Source organism: Gopherus flavomarginatus, chromosome 6 (genome assembly GCF_025201925.1).
Source record: "Gopherus flavomarginatus isolate rGopFla2 chromosome 6, rGopFla2.mat.asm, whole genome shotgun sequence".
Classification (NCBI taxonomy): Eukaryota; Metazoa; Chordata; order Testudines; family Testudinidae; genus Gopherus; species Gopherus flavomarginatus.
This window is the reverse complement of record NC_066622.1, coordinates 52,680,494-52,699,818: the sequence shown is the minus strand read 5'-3', so window position 1 is coordinate 52,699,818 and position 19,325 is coordinate 52,680,494. Positions and strand designations below refer to the sequence as shown.

The 19,325-nt window shown below is 49.4% G+C and overlaps 1 non-coding gene across 1 annotated transcript; it reads left to right on the top strand.

Moving 5' to 3' along the window:
• The first annotated feature begins 332 nt into the window (after positions 1-332).
• Positions 333-405, top strand: TRNAV-AAC (transfer RNA valine (anticodon AAC)). The gene has a single exon. It is a non-coding gene; the product is annotated as a tRNA-Val (tRNA).
• Positions 406-19,325: the final 18,920 nt, after the last annotated feature.

Sequence of the window (19,325 nt, the reverse complement as noted above, 5' to 3'; positions counted from 1 at the left end):
TTATGCACGGGCGGGATGTTTTCTGAGAGTGTAGCAGTTCCTTTAACTGCCACGAGTCCCTCATTTCAGGCTATGCAGCAGGAAAAGACAGCATGGGCTTCTGCACCGAGTTGGCCCACCTGACCTTTCATTCTTCTCTTGCTCTTTGTCAGCAAGGAGAAGAAAAAGAAGCTCTCCCTCAAGCTGGAGTCACACGGGCGAGGTAAGGACGACTTCCTGAGTGCTGGCTCCAGTCCTCTGCCCTGCCAGCTGACCTATCGAGGGGCTACCACCACATTCTCTAGATTTGTCCATCAGTCTGTGCCAGAGTGAGCAACAACCCAGTAGGTGGAGTTTCTGTAGTGTAGTGGTTATCACATTTGCCTAACACGCAAAAAGTCCCTGGTTCAAAACCAGGCAGAAACATGCTGGTTTCCTTTTCCCAGATCCCCTTGTTATTCAGAAAGGGCACTCCTCCTATTGGCCTGTCCCTGGGATAACTCCAACCCCTGCATGACAGAGGATGCTGACAGCAGTGGAGAAAGCACCTTGGTGTCAGGCTGGAGAACCTAGAGTAGTTAGGCCAGTCACCATTTGGAGGCTTGTTGCTTGGCCACCTCTGCTGTTGGAGGTTGGCCTATAGAGGCTCTCACTTCCTGCTGGGCTCCTTTGCGTGACTGGCCAAAGGAGGGAGTGAGGCAGGAATGGGGCAATAGAGGAAAGTTGAGCTGAGGAAGGCAGGGAAGAAGCTGTGCGGCTAAGTGGGGTTAGTAGAGCACCACCCTTCATTCTGCAAAGCCTGGGGAGGTGTGGTTGGCTGCTGGGAGGTAGAATCCTGTGCCTGCCTCTTGGCTTCCCAGGAGTGGCTACTTGCAGCCCAGGAGAAGAAGGGAGGTTCTGGGTGAAAGGAAAACAAGCAAAGCTGAGTCCAAGTGGAGAATGGCGGCTCCTTTATGGCCAACCTGGGGGCATGACTGATGGTTTTAGAGGTGGAGGCTGGGCTGGCTGTGAGCAACTGGAATCCAGGAAACCCCCACCTGCCCTTCTGAGGGCTGAACCCATGGAGGTGCGGTTGGCTGCTGAGAGACAGACCCCTGTGGCTGCCTGTTGGCATCCCAGGGATGGCTACTTGCAGCCCAGGAGAAGCGGGGTTCTGGGGGGAAGGAAAAGCAGCAATGGTGAGGCTGAGTGGGCTCCTTTCTGGCCGAGATGGTGGACTGTGGTGAGTCTGGGAGTTGCCTGTAAGCCATAAGTGGACGTAGTGCAGTGAAAACTGCTGCTCCATTCTGGCCGACCTGGGGGTGCCATGGATGACTTGGGAGTGGGGGCAGGGCGCTGGCTGTGAGCAAATGGGATCCAGGAAGCCCCAGCCTGCCCCTCCAGGGGCCGAATCTTCTTCTCTCCTGCCATGGGGAGCCCGACCTTAAGCCTGCCCAGCATGTGCAGCAGCTCGAGCATTAAGCCTTCCTGTGTGCATAACTGAACTATGCCCTAGTGTAATAAGGTGTAAAGTTTAGATTCTGAATTTATCTTTAATTTCCATGGTAATTTACTTTGATCTTTTATTCCTACCACTTATAATCCTGAAAACTCCATCTTTCTGTAGTTAATAAATCTGTTTTATGCTCTACTTAAACTGGTATATTTTGCTTGAAGTTCTTGGGAAATCTCAGCTCCATTACAAGGCTGGTTCATGTACTATTCACAGTGAGGGAGGGGTGGACCCTGTGTAATAAACTCACACTGATCAGGCTTCTGATTAAGGCAAGATGGTATGATCCAGGGGTGCAAGGCTGCAGAGCTGTAGGAGGGGCGACTTTCTATCATTAGTGTTATGAGTGGCTGCAGAAGCATTCATGTAATTCAGTTGGCTGTGTCCCTACCTACGGATGTCTGTGTAAGTGCAATATCTGCCAGAGATTCACAGCTTGTCTCAGCATCACATGTGTGAGAGTGAGCCCAGGTGGTGGGACAAAGGGCTCAGGGGTCCCACTGTTCAGCTGCATGCCATAGATCCCATCACAGACTTTCAACAACCACAGCGGGTGCTCACTGAGACAGAGAGAGAGATGGCAAAATAGTGATATCCAGTGCCAGCAGACATCAAACTATCAGTAATTCTGTGAACAGAGAAGACCCTGCTAGTGGGAGCCATGTTCTGGGGAATGACCCAGGGCGGCTATGTAAGCAGAAGCAGGATGAACTCTACCCTGACATCTGGTGGTGAATTATGGCAAGTGTGGAAACGAATTTCAGGGACTGATCGTGTTTGCATAGGCACACCCACCCCGCCTGACACAGCCACGGCAGCCTGGGATGGTTGCTTTGGCAGCTGTGGTATCCCCAGTTTATTTGGGGTGTTGTTGGGGTGTGAGATGTGGAGTGTTGTCACCCTGATTGTGTGGATGAGGAACTGTGAAACTGCTTTGAGACAGAGATTCTCACCATCAATTGAGTGGCACTCCCTAGACAAGGGAGTGGGCTCCTTCAATGAACCAGAAACACCAATTACACTTTCTTCTCTTTTAGCAGTTGTAAGCAGAGCTGATTTTTGAGTTCCCTAAGAATTGAAGTTGTAGATTCCTGGGTTGAATTTGTTAAATAGCTATATTAGCTATTGGGGGAGTCTGAAACTATATTGCAGAGCAGAAAAGCTAATGGAGGGAAGTAGTTTGCTGGATGGTTGGAGTGGCCCATGGACTGAGGTGAGCTGAGCAGTTCTTAGGGATAGCTGGAACAGATCACAGGTCGGCTGGTGGAGCAGAGCAGCTGGTGGACCGAACTGAGCAGTTCGTGGGGAAGGGGGAAGCAGAATCCGACAGAGAGACAGGGCAGTCGGCAATGGACCACGTAAGGTGCCCCTTTCGCTTGCTCCTCTCCTGCCAGAAGGCCTCCTTGTGCCTCTCCACCCCCTACCCCAAGGCCTGTCTGCTGCCCTCACCTCTCTGCCCTTCCCCTGAGACTCACCCTACCCAAACCTCTCTGCCCCCTCCCCTAAGACCAGCCCTGCCCACGACTTGCGCCCTCTGCTTCTCCCCTGAGACCCACCCTGCCCAGCACTCACACCTCTCTACCCCCTCCCCTGACCTGCCCTGTCCACCACCCACACCTCTCTGCCCCTCCCCTAAGACCAGCCCTGTCCACCTCTTTTCTCGGTCATCTCTTGTTATTCCTTGAAACATCAAGGATGGAATAAATAGCTGAGTTTACTCCAGGGTGAGGAAGAAAGGAGCCACCAATCCCCTAGCAAAGCTCAGTGCCCAGGAGAAAACCTACCTTCTGCTATTGCAATCCCTGATGTGCTGGGGATATGATGGTAAAGGAACTGTCTGAATGATCAAGGCAGGAAATGGACAACAATCTACAGGAACGTAATTGACCACAATAACACCCTCCTCATGCTCCAGCCAGAAGGGAAATGAGCAGGAATTCTTGAAGTTCAGCCATGGACACACTTACACAATGGCACAGCAGTGTGTGTGTTGTGGAAGCTGGTCTGAGGGAACAATTGGAATTGATCACTCAGTGAGAACAGAACTGGAGTGTAGTGAGATACACATTTCAAGCAAGTAGTTGCGGCTGAGTGGTTAAGGTGATGGGATAGAAATCCATTGGGGTCTCCCTAAACAGGTTCAAATCCTGCCAACTACGGAGGAAGTTATGGTTCTTCGGTTTCAGCAGAGCTGGGTCTTGTCTCACTCTTAAGCTATGTCTACACTATTGGGTAATGTGGCTTTAAAGTGTTTTAATTAAACAGCTGTTGCATGTCCACACTATGCCCCTTGTGTCACCAGAGCACATCCAGGCTAGAATCTTGGATGGCCACAGAGAGCAGTGCATTGTGGGTAGCTGTGCAACTGGCTGCAGGTGTTTTGGGAAGGGTTTGCAAGACCTCATGGCTGGTACAGCATCACATGATGCAGGTTTCTCTATCCCATTGTTCCATGGGAATCCTACTAGATTGCCAGCTGCTTTTCAACTGCAATGTGCCTGGTGGGGTAGAGAGTGTGTTTGCGTGTGTAGGGGGAGAGTGAGTGTGTGGGTACACTGTCTCTAAGTCCAGACAGCTGCTGCAAGTAACCAGTCCTGAGGCAGGGGGAGGGAGACAGCCCCAACATCAGCCCCTGCTTCCTTCACTGGCTCAGGTCAGCACAGCAGCCTCTGTCACACACACACACACACACACACACACACACACACACACACACACACACACACACACACACACACACACACACACACACTGCTGCCTGCTTAGCTCTGTGTCAGGGGTGCTGAAACAGGGGGTTAGAGGTCTGTGGCTCCACCACTGTTTACCAGCTGTTAGGACCAGTGATGGAGTGGGGGGAAGGGTGGAGTATTAGGGGGGAAGAGGCATTCTGTGGGTGTGGCCTAGGGGGGAAGGGTGGTGTGAGTGTGGGTCCTTGAGGAAGGGGTGTCATGGGAGTGCCACAGTTCAGACAACGGTGCCCCCCGCACTGTAAGGAAGCTCCCGCCGCCCCTGCTCTGTGTTCGTAGCGCAGGAGAGAGCAGCATCCACGGCAGTGATTTGCTCCCCGGGGCTCCGGCAGGGGGGCTTGGGAGACGATTTAAAGGACCCAGGGCTCCGGCCACTGCAGGAAGCCCTGGGAACTTTAAATCACCAGCCTGGGGAAGCCGAGCCGGGCTGGCACAGCGTACCCGCTCTTGCCGGTATCCCATACTGGACTGGACTGACTTACTTTCACCTCTGGAAGGTCCTCACGTGGATCAATAACTGGTTAAAAGCTAGGAAACAAAGGGTAGAAATAAATGGTCAGTTTTCAGGATGCAAACAGGTAACTAGTGGTGTCTGTACTGGGACCAGGACTAGTCAACATATTGATCAATGATCTGCTAAACAGCGAGGTGACAAAATTTGCAGATGATCCAAAACTACTGAGGATAGTTAAGTGCAAAGCAGCCTGTGAGGAGCTAATAAGAGATTTCACAAAACTGGGTGAAAGGGCAACAAAATGGCAGATGAAATTCAATGCTGATGAATGCAAAGTGATGAACATTGGCAAACACAATCCCAACTCTACATATAAAACGATGTTATATCAAATAGCTGTTGCAACTCAAGTGAGAGATCTTGAAGTCACTGTGGATAGTTCTCTGCAAACATCCACTCAGTGTGCAGCAGCCGGCAAAAAGCAAACAGAATGTTGGGAATCATTAAGAAAGGGATAGAAAATAAGAGAGAAAATCTTATTGCCGCTGTATAAATCCATGGTACGCCCACATCTTGAATGCTGCATGCAGATATGGTCACCCCATCTCAGAAAAGATGTATTGGAATTGGAAAAGGTTCAGAAAGGGGTATGGAGTGTCTGCCATCTGAGGAGAGAATAATAAGACAGGGACTTTTCATCTTGGAGAAAAGATGACTAAGGGAGGATATGATAGAGGTCTATAAAATCATGGCTGGTGTGGAGAAAGTAAATAAGGAAGTGTTACTTATTCCTTCTCATAACCCAAGAACTTGGGGTCACCAAATAAAATTAATAGGCAGCACGTTTAAAACAAACAAAAGGAAGTATTTTTTCACACAGTCAACCTGCGGAACTCCTTGCCAGAGGATGTTGTGAAGGTCAAGACTATAATAGGGCTCAGAAAAAGAGCTAAATCGATTCATGGAGGACATGCTTTGAGCCAGGATGGGCAGAGAAGGTGTCCCTAGTCTCTGTTTGCTGGGAGCGGGTGACAGGGGATAGATCACTTGATGATTACCTGTTCTGTTCATTCCCTCTGGGGCACCTGGTTTTGGCCGCTATGGGAAGACAGGACACTGGGCGAGATGGACCCAGTCTGACCCAGTCTGGCTGCTCTTACTTCCTTATGCTCCTTTCATACAGATGCCTGGGATTCTGCCTGACAATGTGTCCCTGAGGTCTCAGCCAAAATGCCCAGACAGGCAAACACTCTGGGCTCCTGAAGCCTCTGCCCCCCACCTAGTGCCTATGGCTCATCCCTGCCCCTTGCTGCTGCACCTTGCTGTAGAAGGTGAAAGGAGCGGAGGCAGCGCAGGAGCCTTCTGGGGATGCAGACCTGAGGCTTTGGGAGAGACACATTCTCTGAGACATCAGGGCGCTGTAAACCATGCAGCCACCCCCTCAATCAGGGGCCTGTTCCAGCCCTGAGTCTGGGTTACCGTGATCCCTCCCACACAGCAGTGTGCCCACTGTTGTGTATTTGGTTGTCATGGTTTTTGTTCCCATGCAACTGAGTTAGATTATTAGAGGTTAGCCCAGCCAGCTTCAGCCGGTTGGGTTAGCTCTGTGTCTGTAAATAAATGGTAGTTTTGTTAGCTGTCTGCTGTCTGGCCTCAAGTGATTTCTTCCTAAACCGGCTGCCCACAAGGATATAAAAAGTGGCGACGAGGATGGGATTCCGGTGCTGCTCCAGCAACACAAGGAAGTAGAAGTCAAGGTACAGAAAGTGAAACTAAAAATCATGGCTACTCTGACTGGGCCACTGGAACCTTTTGATGAGAATATAGAGCAGTGGCCTGCATATACTGAGTGTTTTGAGCTTTTTGTTATTGCAAATGACATTCCAGAAGAGAAGAAGGTGCCCATATTCTTAAGTGTTGTAGGAGCTAAAACCTACTCCCTGCTACGCAGCGTACTATACCCTGTTAAGCCTGAGACTAAATCTTACAGTGACATGAAATCTTACTGAGACTAAATCTTACAGGGATCCTGGGGTCCCATTTTTCCCCAAAACCACTGGTAGTTAATGAAAGATATCGGTTCCACAAAAGAGACCAAAAAGAAGATGGAAGAGTTGTACAATTTGTAGCAATTTTAAAAAAGCTAGCAGAACACTGTGAATTTAAAGAGATGTTAAATGATGCCCTGCATGACAGGTTAGTGTGTGGCCTCTACAGAGAAGCTATACGAAAGTGCCTACTGACAGAGGCTCAGCTTACATTACAGAAGGCTGTTGATATTGCTGTATCCATGGAACTGGCTACAATGGAGGCGCAATACATCAGTGCATCCAATAGGCTGTAAAAAGTGTCACAAGAACCTACCCACAAAACTGTGCAGAGTCAGGAATGTTACCGCTGTGGTAAGCCAGGTCACCAGGCATCAGAATGCTGGTGTAAGGACCTGGTGTGTCGACACTGTGGCAAAAAGGGACACATTGAGTGTGCCTGTAAACAAAAGAACAAGAGGCCTGTGGTCTGGCCAACAAAAAGAGGAACCCTGCATACCCTAGAGCAGACCCAGGATGATCAAGGTGACACCTCATCGCAAGCGGAAGTGCCACTGCATGTTTTGTCTTTGGCGGTGGGCTCACGTGAATACAGGGTAACCCCGTTATTGGATGGCAAACCAAGACGCATGGAACTGGACACCGGTGCAGCCATCTCGATGGTCTCCGAAACTGTATAAATAAAAACTACAGCATCTTCCGCTAAGGCAACAAAAACTGTTTTGAAGACGTATACGGGAGAAGTTGTGCCCATGTTGGGCACTATTGATGTTAAGGTGGAGCTCAATGGACAGGCTGCTAAATTGCCACTGTTTGTGGTGAGAGGTAACTACCCAGCCTTAATGGGTAGGTCTTGGCTTGGGCAGATTCAGCTGACCTGGGCAGAAGTGCACTGGATGACTAAAGAAGAAACCAGTCTAAACCCTATACTAAGGAAACATGCTGCTGTTTTTGGATATGACTTGGGACGTATGAAGAGAATCACTGTGACATTGAACATTAAACATGATAGTCCACCAAAATATCTGAAAGCCTGTACTGTGCCATATGCCATCAGGCCAAAAGTCAAAACAGACCTGGAGCGCCTGGTCAGCAATGGAGTCCTAACACCAGTTACCCATAGTTCATGGGCCTCTCCTATCATACCAATAGTGAAGAAAGATGGCTCTCTCCGGATTTGCAGTGATTTTAAAGTCACTGTCAACCCAGTGTTGTGTGCAGAGCAATACCCTCTTCCCTACATAGATGACCTCTTCGCAGGCCTGGCTCGGGGACAAAAGTTCAGTAAGATTGATCTGAGTCAAGCATATTTACAGATGCATGTCGATTATAAGTCCTAAGATCTGTTGACTATTGTGACTCTTAAGGGGCTTTATCGATACCGTCGCCTACCCTTCAAAATAATGTCTGCTCCCGCCCTGTTCCAGAGGGCTATGGACCAGATCTTGTGTGGCTTGTCAGGAGTTCAGTGCTATCTGGATGATATCCTGGTCACTGGAAGGAATGAAGAGGATCACTTAAAGAATTTAGAGGCTACCCTACAAAGACTGGAAGAGTATGGCCTACGACTTCGCAAAGACAAGTGTGAATTCTTCAAGCTCTCTGTTGAATATTTGGGACACATCATTGATTCTGCAGGTCTTCATAAGGCCCCTGCAAAAGTTAAAGCTATGGTAGAGGCTCCCCCACCTTGAAATGTAAGCCAGCTGCACTCGTTTCTAGGACTACTGAACTATTATGGAAAGTTCATCTCACAGTTAGCCACACTGCTAAAACCACTTCATGAGCTCCTGGGGCAGAACAAGGCCTGGAAGTGGACTGAAGCCTGTGATGTTGCATTTAACAAAGCTAAGGATGCACTGCTAAATTCTGAAGTTCTAATGCACTTTGATCCATCCTTACCCCTGCAATTGGCTGCGATGCCTCCCCTTATGGAATGGGAGCAGTCGTGTCACACATTATGCCTTCTGGAGAAGAGAGACCTATTGCTTTTGCTTCATGCACTCTAAGCCAAGCAAAAACTAACTACTCCCAAATCGAATGTGAGGCATTAGGAATTGTTTCTGGAATTCGGAAGTTTCTTCAGTACCTGTTTGGACGAAAGTTTACTCTTCTCACAGACCATCGACCTCTGATGTCAATTTTTGTACCCTGCACAGGCATTCCCCCATTAGCTGCTAGTTGTATGCAACGTTGGGCATTGTTACTTTCAGCACACACTTATAAAATTAAATATCGGAAATCCACTCTGCACGGCAATGCAGATGGCCTCTCAAGGTTGCCTTTGCCGATCAAACATCAAGATAGTGCCCAAAAGGAAATCTTCTACTTTGATCAGGTAGAGAATACACCCATCACTGCTACTCAGATAAAGAAGGCAACTCGCGTTGGCCCAGTATTGTCCCAAGTTATGGACCTGGTGATGCATGGAAAATCTCGACAAAGCTTTCCGGTCTCATCCGACCTTGTTACCTACATGTCCAGGAGGACTGAGTTATCGGTCCAATCCGGTTGTTTGCTGTGGGGGAGACGTATTATTATTGCACCACCACTGAGATCACAGATGTTAGAAAAGCTACATTCCAGTCACTGTGGAATAGTGCACATGAAGGAAATTGCACAAAGCTACTTTTGGTGGCCTGGATTGGACAGTGCTATTGAAGAGAAAGCAAAAGCTTGTATGTCATGTCAGGGTATGAGGAATGCACCCCTGTGGTCACCCCTACACCAATGAGACTGGCCTGAAAACCCGTGGCAACGTATTCACATTGACTTTGCTGGCCCCCTTGAAGGAAGCATGTTCTTGGTGGCAGTAGATGCCCATTCTAAATGGCCAGAAGCCTCTATAATGCAGTCCACTACTGCAGAGTACTGTCCAAAAACTACGGGGACTCTTTAGTCATTTTGGTCTCCCAGAAGAACTTGTGAGCGACAACGGACTGCAGTTCATCTCTCAGGAGTTTCAGAATTTTATGAAGGCAAATGGGATACACCACATCACGTCAGCACCATATCATCCATCTACCAATGGATTAGCTGAAAGATTTGTGTAGACAATGAAACACGCTTTGAAATCAGCAAGGGGACAACACTCCATTCAAAAGAGTCTGGATACCTTCTTACTTTCCTACAGAAACACACCTCATGCTACCACCCAGGCATCCCCGGCCTTTCTAATGATGGGACGACAGCTGCACACTTGCTTTGATCTGCTGAAACCTTCTGAACCCTGACAAATTGTGCAACATCAGCAGCAACATCAAGTCATCAGACGTGCACCCAGAGCAAAAGACCGAACCTTTAGCCCGGGACAGCCAGTTTTGGCTCGGAATTATACTTCTGGAACTAAATGTGTCCCTGCCACGATCATCACTCTAACAGGACCTGTTTCCTACACAGTTCGGACTGCAGAGAATCTTACCTGGCGGCGACATGTAGATCAGCTGTTGCCAGATCATGCCAGTCCTCAGACACATCTGCAGTTGAGTGGTGTGACTTCACCTCTTCTGGTCAGACACTGACTCACGAATCACCTATTCCTGACTGTTCTTCTGCCTTACTGCCAGCGGCTGAGATACCCCTTTGCCCAGCATGAGCTGATACCACCTCCTCACCTGTTCGTGCTGCAGACCCTAAGCCCATGGTACTTTTGGGTGCAACAACACCAGAAGTTTGCCGTAATCCACCTAGAGACAGAAGGCCTCCTCATCGGCTGGATCTTTAGCTAGAGTGAACCCACAGTTATGGAACAAAATAATCCCCGTGTTTAGCCTGGAATGGAGGCAGTCTACCCTCCTTCTCTAGTCTAGTATCAGAGGGGTAGCCATGTTAGTCTGGATCTGTAAAAGCAGCAAAGAATCCTGTGCCACCTTATAGACTAAAAGACGTTTTGGAGCATGAGCTTTCATGGGTGAATACCCACTTTGTCAGATGCATGTAGTGGAAAGTTCCAGGGGCAGGTATACATATGCAGGCAAGCTAGAGATAATGAGGCAGTTCAATCAGGGTGGATGAGGCCCTGTTCTAACAGTTGAATTGTGAAAACCAAGGGAGGAGAAACTGGTTTTGTAATTGGCAAGCCATTCACAGTCTTTGTTTAATCCTGAGCTGATGGTGTCAAATTTGCAGATGAACTGAAGCTCAGCAGTTTCTCTGCTGTACCCAGCAGCCTCCTACTGCAAGACAAACCCAAGAAAGATACCAGCAGGACTCCACTGGCCATCACATACAGTCCCCAGCTAAAACCTCTCCGACGCATCATCAGGGATCTACAACCCATCCTGGACAATGATCGCACACTTTCATAGGCCTTGGGTGGCAGGCCAGTCCTCGCTCACAGGCAACCTGCCAACCTGAAACATATTCTCACCAGTAACTGCACACTGCTCCATAGTAACTCTAGCTCAGGAACCAATCCATGCAACAAACCTCAATGCCAACTCTGCCCACATATCTACACCAGTGACACCATCACAGGACCTAACCAGATCAGCCACACCATCACCGGTTCATTCACCTGCCATCATATGCCAGCAATGCCCCTCTGCTATGTACATAGGCCAAACTGGACAGTCGCTACGGAAACGGGTGAACGGACACAAATCAGATATTAGAAATGGCAATATTCAAAAACCTGTAGGAGAACACTTCAACCTCCCTGGCCACACTATAGCAGACCTTAAGGTGACCATCCTGCAGCAAAAAAGCTTCAGGACCAGACTTCAAAGAGAAACTGCTGAGCTTCAGTTCATCTGCAAATTTGACACCATCAGCTCAGGATTAAACAAAGACTGTGAATGGCTTGCCAATTACAAAACCAGTTTCTCCTCCCTTGGTTTTCACACCTCAACTGCTAGAACAGGGCCTCATCCTCCCTGATTGAACTGCCTCATTATCTCTAGCTTGCCTGCATATATATACCTGCCCCTGGAACTTTCCACTACATGCATCTGACGAAGTGGGTGTTCACTCACGAAAGCTTATGCTCCAAAACATCTGTTAGTCTATAAGGTGCCACAGGATTCTTTGTTGCCTCTAGTCTAGTGTGTGCTTTATTTAGGGGAGGTGTTCTTATTAGCGGGGGAGGAAAATGTTGTGTATTTGGTTGTCATGGCTTTTATTCCTATGGCAACTGAGTTAGATTATTAGGGGATAGTCCAGCCATCTTCAGCCTGTTAGGCGAGCTCTGTGTCTGTACATAAATGGTAGTTTTGTTAACTGTCTGCTGTCTGGCCTCAAGTGATTTCTTCCTAAACTGGCTGCCCCCAAGGATATAACACCAACCCAGCGTGGCTTCTCCTCCTCTTCCCCAGCTTGGTGCTTCTCCCCCTCCCTCCCCCAACTGCAGCTCCTGCAGGGGCCCAGGGCTACTCCTCCCTCCTCCCCTCCCCAGCGTGGCTCCAGTCCATTCCGGGGCTTCTCCTCCCCCCACTCCAGCTAGGCTTCTCTCCCCTCCCCCACCCCTTCTGCCACTATCTGGAGCTTCCTCTTCCCATAACCTTCCACTGCCCCCAGCCCCAGCCTAGCTGGGCTCCCTGGGGCACCCGATGCTGCTGTGGCCGAAGCCGAGCCTGGCGGGCAGGGAGCAGCGATTCATGAGGATGCCATGGCAGAGCCATCAGCCCGAGGTGTGCGGGGCAGCCCAGGGAAGCGGGGCCGGCTGTGCTGCTGCTGGCCCCGCATCCCCGCCCACCCCCACCCCTGAGGCTGTTTGGGGGGGGACTCACTCAGCCCCCGCAGGAGCAGGGAGGGGGGAGCAGCTGACTTAACATCCCACTGCCCCCAGAGCCTCGTCCCCAGGAGCTGCCCCACCCCTTGCCTGTGCCAGAGCCCCGCCCCAGGAGCTGCCCCGCCCCCAAGATCTGCCCCACCCCCGGCCTGTGCTAGAGCCCCTCCCCCAGGAGCTGCCCCGCCCATTGCCTGTGCCAGAGCCCCACCCCAAGGAGCTGCCCTGCCCCAGGCAGTGCCAGAGCCCCGCCCCCAGGCTCTGGGCTTTGTTCTCCTGCCTCCTTCTTCCCAGTACCCCCCACTCCCAGCTGCTCCCTCCCTGTGTCTGCAAACACTGCCCCGGGTGGGTCACTGGGGCTGACTCTGCTGGCTGAAGTAGCCTCCATCTCTGCTCACCTCGGGGGGAGAGGAGGGAAGAAGAGAGGAGATGGTCCCAGGGTGTGAAAGCAAAATTAGGGGGCAGGGAAAGGAGGACTGTTTGGAAAGGTGGGTCTTTTTTGGGGGAGGGTGAGCCAGAGGGAGTCAGAAGAAGTTCGGCAGCAGAGGCTCATGGAAATTGAGGGGAACCCCCTGGGTGTCCCAGTGTTGGCCAGGGATTGTACAGCACCTAGCGCAATGTGGGGTCCTGATCTCAGTCATGGTCTGTGCAGCACCTGGGTGCCCTGATGTCTATTTCCTGATCACAGGCACTGGGAATGGACAGAGGGAAAACCTCAGCACCTGAAGGGTTAATGCAGCCCTGTGTGCAATCCCTGCTGGGTGGTGCTGCTGCTCTCATGAGGGGTTGGCTTAATAGATCAACAACACAATCCCAGTCCCATGTGGTCTAGTGATCTGCGTTCCTGGTTTTCACCCATGTAGCCTGGGGTTCAATTCCCAGTGTGGAAGTAGTGCAGAGCTTTTGCTCAGAGGGGAGGAAGGGCAAGGGGGAGGGATCCTAGAAGCAGGGCATTTGGACAGTGTGGGGAGGGGATCCCAGAAGTTGGGGTGGGGGGCAGAGGTCGGAGGGCAGATCAGGGATGGATCCCAACATTGCGGAAAGTGGGCAGCATGGAGAGCCCAGGCCTGGCATGGGGACGGGGAAGAGTGACTCTGTCCTTCTAAACTCAGCACTGGCAGACTAGGCAGACTTGGAAGAATTACTTATTTGTTAGTAAATGTCAATTTCTGTGTAAACACACAACCCAATGGCAAAATATTTCCATTGATAATCATCAAAATTGACAGATGGGCAAAGTAAGAAACATGCTGCTTGAGAATTTATTCTGTTCTAATCCTATAGGGGTCCCTTCTGCCTTAGATGCCACCATGTGGGTGTTTCATTTCCCTCCCCATTTTCACACAGAGACACTATTTCCTTTGCATGGATCCATGAACAGTAAAATCCTCCTGTGTCACTTGTCTGAGCCAGATCATTCAATTCAACTGAAACCTTCTCTCCTGCAATGGCAATGGTCAAACAGAGGGGACGTGGCCACCTTCACCCCTGGCAGTGAGATATTCCCTCTCCTCTTTCTTCAGGCTGCTGCTGTTATTCCATGAATCATCAAGGATGGAATAAAAAGCTGAGTTTACTCCAGGAAGAGGAAAGAAAGGAGCCACCAACTCCTTGAAAAATCTCAGTGCCCAGAGAATACCTGCCGCTGTTATTGGAATCCCTGATGTGTTGGTAGCTTGTTTATTTACACTGAGGATTGAGTCCTACTTTGTGCACCATGTTTGAGAATGAAAATCCTAACCCACCCTTTGAAATAACGACTGCAGCAGGACATGTTTATGTCCCTGTCCCAAAGCAGACAGACCGATGGAGAAATGCCATGAGTCCAGGGTAATACTTCACTGCGGTTTTACCATTTCCACTCTCTAAACTCCCTCCCAGCCTTCTGTGCTCCTAGAGCAGCGTACAGAGCCTGAGCCGAGATACGTATAATGCAACTTCACAGACCAAGCCGCATGACCCTGATTAATCTGACATGGGCCAGCCATGGTGTTTCATTGCGCTGTAGATGTATGCTTATGTTATATCTACACTGTGATTAAAACACGCAGGGCACCTGTCTCAAAGCCCGGCCAGCTGACTCGGGGTTATGGGGCTTGGGCTGCAAGACTATAACATTAGAGTGCAGACAGATGGGCTTGAGCCCAACCTCAGAGACCCCAGGAGGGTGAGGGTTTCTGAACCCAGGCTTCAGCGTGAACACAAATATCTGCACCACAGTTTTTAGCCCCTCAGCGTTAGCTCCATGAGCCCAAGTCAGATGACCCAGGCCAGACATGCTGCCATCTTTATCCTAGCAGAGATGGACTCTACGGGTACATCTCCATTGCAATGTCAGTCCAGATGTGGCACGCTGTGCTCAGAGTAGCACCTTGAAGCCCCATATTCACCACTCTCATATAATGATGATACGGTTTGTACAAAGTCTGCCTGGTGAGGTATCATTTCAAAAGTCTTTATCTGTTGAACATTAATATTGTGTTGGTCTGTGTGTGTAGCATTGGCTGGGAAGTTATGAATTTTGCTCTGTGTGTGTTACTGAGATATGTTATGAGGTTGGGAAATGCCCACCACCAGCCTTTCAGGTGTGACAATGGAGGAACCAGACTCACTGCTGGCCCATGAAAGGGATCCACACTCCCAAGGACTATCCCAGGAACCGTGTACAATGCAGACTTCTCCTAGATAACACAGCAACACTGGGCACTGCTTGACTCACATCCTAGCAAAGGAGCTTTCTAGAAAGTTGGAAGGAACTATGAAAGAGGGGTAGAGACATCATGACTTGGCCTCTCTCCCCACAACTCAACAGCTGGAAACACAACTGGATGATAAAACTGATTCAGAAATCAGAAGAGAATAATAATAATGCATTCAAACCAAAGTCCCCAAACAGACTAGGGTATTGGTTTTTCAGCAGAAAATTTTCAGTTTGGGGGATTTTCTTTTCCCAGTCAGACTTTGCCAAGGGAAGCAGAGAGAAAATGTTTGAGCTGCCTCCTTCAGAACAGCTTGGCCTAGACACTAGCTCTGGTTCACTGTTGAGGCCTTGCTCAGGATGGGAGTATTTTAAGAATTTTGGCAGGTCCCAGGGTGTTTGGGGGAGATTATGAGGATGTTACCTTTTGAGAGAAAAGCTAAGAAATACAGGACTAGAAAAAAACATTTTAGAAATGTGGGATTTAGACATTTTATTTACAGCAATGGGGGGTCTGAATTTCTCAGAAGGTTTTTGTTTGTAGGAAGCAACATTGCTAGAGCTGTTATTGTACCAAAGGGGGAGATGGTTGTCTATAAAGGAGGGGTGAAGACCAAATGCCTCCAATGAGGATGGGATTCAAAGCCATGCGTGCAGAGCACAATGGATTAGCAGTTCATCACCTTAACCACTCGGTCACCTCACCTGAGCTGTCAGGAAATGGACAGGAAGAGAAATTTAAGGCCAGCAGAGATAGGGATATGATGGAGTTTTTAAATACTAAGCGTAAGCAGGGGCTGAATGAGCTCCCCACTCACATCTAGTGAGGAACTGGGGGAAAGACTTCAGGAACAGACCCTGTTTGCATAGACACAACTACTCTGCCTAGGTATGCAGCATGATGGGGTCGCTTTCCCAAAATGACCAGTTTGGGATGGTGGTGGGTTACAAATCACTTTAGGACTGAGTGGAATGAAATGTTATTCTCCTTCCTGTATGAGTGAAGGGCAGCAGAACATACCTATTGCGTCCTGATGGAGGGGTAGGCACCTCAGGGCCTGAGCCAGCCCCTATGGAGGGCAAGGAGGGAGCACTACTCAGCAGCACTCTGTCCCAGCTCTTCCCCAACCCCACCCTCAGCCTGAGACTCTGGCTTCCAGCCCGGCGTCGACCCCTTTACCACTGTCCACACCCCTCTCCCCAGCAAGCAACAGCCCCACTCCCAGCCCCAGTTCTCGACTGTGGCTTCTGAGGTGCCACAGCCATGGATAAGAGGGCACAGTGTGAAATGTTTGGGGACCACTGGTTTAGGGTGACATCCTCAATCACTTCTCTGCCACCACGGGCAGCCCAGAGCCCTATGAATACCAGCAGCGGCTGAGATTTAAAGGGCTCAGAGATCCCTGCAGCTGCAGGCAGCCAAGAGCCCTTTCAATTCCGGCCACAGCTAAAGCAGATGGATTGGGGCTGGGATTTCAAGGGCTTAGGCTCCTCTCAGCAACAACTCTGGGCCCTTTAAATCACTGCCCCAGCCCCACAAAGCTCCGGATTCCCCCAGCCACCGAGCCCCAGGCCCTTTAATTTGACTCTGAGGGCTCTCAGGCACCTCTTCAGCTGGGAGCCCCTGGTTGATTTAAAACCAAGTATCACCACCCCACCCCCAACCTTCCTTTTTGACCCACAGCTGTTTTGGTGGGGCGGTGCTGGGGAAGGAGGGTTTGTTTCTGCAGGGCTGGGCGGGTTGTTTCCACCGGGCCGGGAAGTCCTGAGGTGGGTGTGGTTCCGCAGGGCCGGGAGATTTCCGCCCTTAGCTGTTTTCTTTAGAGTAATGTGGCCCTCGCCGCTTTACGAGTTGTAAAGGCATTCGCTGGGCCTCTCGCTTGTGTGGATTCTCCGATAGGTAATAAGGTTTGAGCTGCAATTGAAGGTTTGAGCTGCGATTGTAGGTTTTCCCACACTCACAGTATTCGCAGGGCCTGTCGTCCCTTCCCTCCCTGTCCGTGGATTCTCTGATGCCTAATAAAGTGTGAGCTGCATTTGAAGGTTTTCCCACACTCACGGCATTCGTAGTGCCTGTCTCCTGTGTGGATTCTCTGATGCCTAATAAGGGCTGATCTTTGAGTGAAGAGTTTTCCACACTCACGGCATTCATAGGGCCTCTCCCCTGTGTGGATTCTCTGATGTTGAGAAAGGCGTGATCTGTAAGTGAAGTTTTTCCCACACTCAGCGCATGTATTTTTTTGCTTTTCCCTGCAGATTTCCTGCTGTATTCTGGTTTCCTTAAGGCCCTTCTGAGTTCCCTGACAGGAAATAAATTTATCCATTTTCTCCCCTGGCTGGTTTCCCTGCTCTTTTTCTGGTCTGTGCTGAACCTCACAGGATCTTCCCTGCTTGTGACTGCTGGACACATTCCTTTTCATTCTTTGCGATAATGCTCTGTGTTTATCCAGTTGCTCAACATTTCCCTGCTGAGAATTCTGCTCCTCTTTCTCACACGTCATTGCATCACCTGCTGTGATAGAAACAGAAACCTCAAACAGGGATGGAAAGGGGAAGGCCAAACCACAACAAGTGCTGGAGAGAGGTCAAATAAAAATCAGGAAATCAGCTCCCGCCAACAGGAGAGAGGAGGGGATCAATTCAGCCTTCACATCCCATCCAACTTCACAGGGGGAAGGGAGAAAGCTACTGCCCGGTGTCTGCTAGGATTTATAGGAAGTCTTGAGCTATATTTACCCTGCCGATGCGACCCCTGCTATGGACAATAATGAACTGAGAGACTTCCCAAGACCTTTGTAGGGCATCCCAGATGTTTCCTTCAGGCACTTACAGATTCTGAGTTGGTTTAATGTTTCCTCATCTGTGCGGGGAGATCTCAGAATCTCTTTCCTCTGAACCCTGCAGCTCTGGGACCCATGGCTCTTCCCCTTGTTCCAGCTGGGAGATCACATCACGTTGGAAAACCAGAAACCCTGCTCAGATGAAAGAAAACAAAGGAGTTCAGTTGATTTCATAAAACTTAATCATTAAAAACATTCTATTAATTTATCTTCAGTGCTTAGTGTGACCTGGTGTGCCTGGGGCAGTCCTCACTGAAAATGCCAAGGTCAGAGCAGGCTGAAAAAGGGAGAGCAGATGCTCCCCAAACTGGTGGTTAACACTGAAGTTAAACTCACTGACCAGTCACAAACTGTGCTTCTGATCCCACACATTGGTTAACGAGACTCTGAAAAAAGAAATCACATGGCCCCCTTTATTGCATGACAGTTTTCTGACTCCTAATCAGCAACTAGGTTCCGTACAGTGAGAGTTATTTAAAAACTCTGCTCACTGTGATACAGCATGGCCAGAGGGCAGCAGGAGAGTGATCCTAATTGGATCCAGAAAGTGGGTGGGTGGAAGGTTAGCCACATTACCCAGTCACTATAGGTTTGGATCTCATCCAAAATACCATGCTGACAGCCAATCCTTTAGCAATTAAACTAAATGTTTAGAAGAAAGAATGAATGAGAGAATGAAGTTAAATTCCATCCTTCCAGACTATTCTTTATCATCTAAACTAAAGGTTTAAACGAAAGAAAGACAAAGAAGTTAAATGGAAAAGCAGTCAGATACATTCCAAAATGGATATATCAGGTTCTTAGCAGTATTGGTGAGTTGCTGGCTTGAAAGTCTGTCTGGAACGCATCCACAGCTTGGATGGGTCATTCAGTCCTTTGTTCCAGGGTTCAATTTGTAGAGAAGTTGCTCCAGAGGTAGGAAGGGGGATTGAAGACAAGATGGAGATGATGCAGCTGCACTTTATATTCCTTTTGCCATGTGGCTTGTACTTCCTGTGTCCCAAACACAAGATTCACAGCACATGGCATGGAAAAGCTTTGGAGGTCTCATTACACAGGCATACCCCAGCATGTCTTGCTGACTCAATAGGTGTATCCCCTTGGTCCATGGGTTCATTGTACAGCTGATGACCCTCAATGGGCCATCAAACAGGCTAGGCAGTGTTGATGCCAATATGTCTGGGGGTGTCACCCAGAAACACTGCACAAGTCTGGAAATACAGATATACCCTACATATCTGTAACTCACAATACAAGGCTGATGGAAACATAGAAAGAAAATTATCATCCTTGGCAAATCATAACATTTTCATTGCCACTTTACATGGCATACCTAGCATGA